We start from the raw sequence: 5297 nt of genomic DNA, 5'->3' as shown, positions 1-5297 counted from the left end.
AAATCAGCACAGTTGTATTTATTTTATTTTTGAATCACATTCATCATCACACTTATTTCAATAGTTCATATGTTCACATTCAAGTGTTCCCTATTTTACACCATCACATCATGAAATTGTTATTAGCATTTAAGTCATCCCGACCGCACCACCTAAGACATCAATGGCAACAGAATTTCGCTGCGCAACACACAAATCGGCAGCGAATATCAAATCGCTGCAGGAGGTTCAGTTGCGGCAGCGAAACAGAATTTCGCTGCGCAACACACAAATCGGCAGCGAATATCAAATCGCTGCAGCAGGTTCAGTTGCGGCAGCGAAACAGAATTTCGCTGCGCAACACACAAATCGGCAGCGAATATTAATTCGCTGCAGCAGGTTCAGTTGCGGCAGCGAAACTGTAACAACCCGGCTTTCTAAGCCCAAAACAATAGTAAATTTTTTTTTATATATATATCACATGGTGCCGGTAATCAAAGAACTTGAATCCTCACAACATCAAAATACAATCCATACAATCAACAGTTCATTCAAAAGCGAATCTTACACAAACACATAATATTAAGGTTGCATGATTTGAAGTTCATATTACAAATATATATACATGGACATGAGTTTGCACTCTTATACTTCTAATAGCCATCACAATTTTTAAACAAAAAGGATCTAATAAAAGTTATACATTCAGTACATTGATCCCTACAAAATACATTGTGATTTAGAATGCATCTACTTAATTCCTTGCAAAAGTAGGTTCCCGTGTATCGGGTATCCTAGACATCTCGTTGGTGTGACGTCCCTGCAGCAGTACAAAACATTTAAGAGAAAACAAATACTTAATAATAATAATAATGGTAACTAACGGCCTAGCAATTAAATAAGCATTAACATTTATAATTTCTTCATGTATTTGATGTAACAATTAGTAGTACATATAGATACACAAGTTTTCAAATGCCATTCGCCGAAACTAGTCGTTTATTTGTCCCGGATTCCATAGCGATAGCTGCGTCGCTGCCAATCCTAAAATCGGCAGCCGAAACTACATCGCTGTCGATCAAGGAATCGGCAGCGAAACTGGATCGCTGCCGATGTCTGTATCGGCAGCGAAGACTGCATCGCTGCCGATCCAGAATCGGCAGCGAATACTGTGTCGCTGCCGATCCAGAATCGGCAGCGGAACTGCGTCGCTGCCGATCCACAATCGGCAGCGAAATCATCCCTTTTTAACCCGGCCATCCATTCGGACGCCATTAGCCAAAGCTCTTTGTCCCGGCCATCCGTTTGGATGCCATTAGCCGAAGCTAATCAGTCCTTCATCCCGGCCATCCATTCGGACGCCATTAGCCAAAGCTAATCATTCTTTGTCCCGGCCATCCGTTTGGATGCCATTAGCCGAAGCTAATCAGTCTTTTGTCCCGGCCATCCATTCGGATGCCATTAGCCGAAGCTAATCACTCTTTTATCAACAATTAAGCGTTCGACAATTTAATATCGGTTCTAACAATATGGTAGTACTCAAGTTAAAATATTCCAAGATTCAACGTATGAAAAAGAAAGGTGCAAGTCACCTACCTGCTCCACCTGTGGGTCGTTCCTGTCTTGATGATGGTCCAATCCCGACCGCACCACCTAAGACATCAATGGTCACAAATCAGCACAGTTGTATTTATTTTATTTTTGAATCACATTCATCATCACACTTATTTCAATAGTTCATATGTTCACATTCAAGTGTTCCCTATTTTACACCATCATATCATGAAATTGTTATTAGCAATTAAGTCATTCCTGCCTAGGAGGCTTATTGTAGGAATCGGCAGCGAGAACTGGTTCGTTGCAGGCTGCCCAATTCGGCAGCGAGAACTGGTTCGCCGTAGGCTGCCAGTTCGGCAGCGAGAACTGCACCGCTGTTGGCGCCACAGTTTCGCTGCACAACGCACAACTCGGCAGCGAATATCACTTCGCTGCAGGAGGTTCAGCTGCGGCAGCGGAACAGAATTTCGCTGCGCAACACACAAATCGGCAGCGAATATCAAATCGCTGCAGCAGGTTCAGTTGCGTCAGCGAAACAGAATTTCGCTGCGCAACACACAAATCGGCAGCGAATATTAAATCGCTGCAGCAGGTTCAGTTGCGGCAGCGAAACAGAATTTCGCTGCGCAACACACAATTCGGCAGCGAATATCAAATCGCTGCAGGAGGTTCAGTTGCGGCAGCGAAACAGAATTTCGCTGCGCAACACACAAATCGGCAGCGAATATCAAATCGCTGCAGGAGGTTCAGTTGCGTCAGCGAAACAGAATTTCGCTGCGCAACACACAAATCGGCAGCGAATATTAATTCGCTGCAGCAGGTTCAGTTGCGGCAGCGAAACAGAATTTCGCTGCGCAACACACAAATCGGCAGCATCAATTTCAGCACAATCATCACAGGAGAACACATTAATTCCAGCAACAAACATCACAGCAGAACACATTAATTCCAGCAACAATCATCACAGCAGAACACATTAAGTCCAGCAACAACATCACAGCAGAACACATTAATTACCCCCTAGTTAAAGCCAGCCCTCTACCATGATTTGTTAGATGTTCTGAAATTGACTTTATTTCACTTTTGTTTGCTTGTTCTCTTGGTTAATTTCAGCTTCTTTCACAGCTGGCTTAGGTCTTAGATCAATTCTTTTCTTAGGGTTTTTCTTCTTCATTTTCGTTTTTGATCTTACGGGGGAGAGGAAGAGAGTTTTAATGACCCATACTTTCTGAATTTAACTAAGTTTGAGGAAGGTTTAACACTATTCAGCTGCTTGTTCTCCTCCTTCTTCTTCCTCACGTTTTCCAGCTCTCTTTTTCCTCTCCTCTATGCAGCTGCCCACTCCTCTCTCAAGGTCTCATCTCTCCCTCACAAGTTCACAAAGTAATCTCTACTGGTCTGATTCACGTTTCTGTTGTGAAAGGGGAAGGGAAGAACGGCATGCAGCTGCTGGATTTGGAAGAAGATGGGTCATTCTCTCTCCCCTCTTTGTATTTATACTACCCATCCAATGAAATGGGTTGTTTGGGGGTTGGTTTAGGTGTGTCCTTATCCTTGTTTAGTTTATCTAAAATCAGTTTTACCCCTCCCTCCCAGCTCTGCGTCACTGTTCATTGAGAAATCGGCAGCGAAAACTGCATCGCTGCCGATTTCTGCATCGGCAGCGAAAACTGCGTCGCTGCCGAGTTCTGCATCGGCAGCGAAAACTGCGTCGCTGCCGATCAAGAAATGGGCAGCGAAAACTGTGTCGCTACCGATATCTGTATCGGTAGTGAAGGCTGCGTCGCTGCCAAGTCCAGAATCGGCAGCAAAAACTGCATCGCTGCCGATTTCTGCATCGGCAGCGAAAACTGCGTCGCTGCCAAGTCCAGAATCGGCAGCGAAAACTGCATCGCTGCCCAGTCCAGAATCGGCAGCGAAAACTGCATCGCTGCCCAGTCCAGAATCGGCAGCGAAAACTGCGTCGCTGCCGATTTCTGCATCAGCAGCGAAAACTGCGTCGCTGCCGATTTCTGCATCGGCAGCGAAAACTGCATTCATCATCATCTCTCTCTCTCTAAATATATATATATATATTCCTTTGGGTGTTTACATTCTCCCCTCCTAAATATGAATTTCGTCCTCGAAATTTAAGAAGTTTCACACTCCATACCTGGTAGATCAAATAAATTGGGGTACTTTTTTCTCATCTCAGCCTCCCTCTCCCAAGTTTCCTCTTCTACTTGAGCATTTCGCCATAAGATTCTAACGATGGGGATCTTTTTGCTCCGTAACTCCTTCACTTCTTGATCTAGTATCCTTATGGGCCTCAATTCCAGTGTTAAGTCTTCCTTGACCTCTACTGGGACCTGGGGTAGAACTCGGGCGGGGTCTACGTTAGCCTTCCTTAACAAGGAGACATGGAACACATCATGGACCCTGGCTAACTGTGGGGGCAAATCCACCTTGTAGGCTACTGGTCCAACTCGTTGTAAGATTTTGAAGGGTCCAATGAAACGGGGAGTTAACTTTCCTTTCAATCCAAATCGTAACATGTTCTTCCATGGGGCTACCTTCAGGAACACCTGGTCCCCCGTACTGAACTCGAGAGGTCTTCTCCTCACATCGGCATACTTCTTCTGTCTATCCTGTGCAGCTTTGATGCGATCCCTGATAATTCTCACTTTCTCCGTGGTGACTTGAACTAACTCTGCGCCATATAACTTCCGGTCCCCAATTTCCTCCCAACATAAAGGAGTTCTACACCTCCTACCATACAAGGCTTCATATGGGGCCATCCCTATTGTGGCTTGGTGACTATTGTTATACGTGAACTCCACCAATGCCATGTGTTCCTCCCAGTTTCCTCCAAATTCTAGCACACATGCCCGTAATAGGTCTTCCAAGACTTGAATGACTCTTTCCGATTGGCCATCCGTTTGAGGGTGAAACGCAGTGCTCATGTCCAATCTTGTCCCCAAGGCATGTTGTATGCTCGGCCAAAGTCGAGAGGTGAACCTAGGATCTCGATCCGATACAATGGACACCGGAATCCCATGAAGTCGTACCACCTCATTTATGTAGATCTTGGCAAGCTTGTCCACCGAGTCGGTCATCTTTACAGGCAAGAATAGTGCGGATTTCGTCAACCGATCCACAATGACCCATATTGCATCATTTCCTTTTCTCCCCTTGGGAAATCCTGACACGAAATCCATGGTGATCATCTCCCACTTCCATTCTGGAATTTGTAATGGCTGTAATGGTCCCGCAGGCCTTTGGTGTTCAACCTTGACTTGTTGACATATCCCACACTTTGACACATACTCAGCTATTTCCCTTTTCATATTAGGCCACCAATAGAGGTGTTTCAGGTCTCGGTACATCTTAGTACTGCCAGGATGTATGGAGAATTTGGACTCATGTGCTTCTTGCAGAACCATACGTTTGATTGTTTCGTCATCAGGCACGTACAACCGTTGTCCCATCATCAAGGATCCATCATCCGCTACTCGGAATTTCATTTCTACCCCGGCCTCCACATTCTTCCTAATCTTGGATCCCACCTTGTCATGGAATTGGGTATGTAGTATCTGTTCTCGATACGTTGGTCGCACCAATAATTGGGCTACTAACCCACCTCTTGCATCAATTCCCAAATCTGCACCCAACTCTTTTAATTCTGCCAATTGCCGCTCCTTTCCCACTATTAAGCTTCCCAAGGAGGCTTTATTTTTGCGACTGAGGGCATCTGCCACCACATTTGCTTTCCCCGGGTGGTA

The sequence above is a fragment of the Populus trichocarpa genome, unplaced genomic scaffold (genome assembly GCF_000002775.5).
Source record: "Populus trichocarpa isolate Nisqually-1 unplaced genomic scaffold, P.trichocarpa_v4.1 scaffold_522, whole genome shotgun sequence".
NCBI lineage: Eukaryota > Viridiplantae > Streptophyta > Magnoliopsida > Malpighiales > Salicaceae > Populus > Populus trichocarpa.
This window is presented reverse-complemented; position numbering follows the sequence as displayed.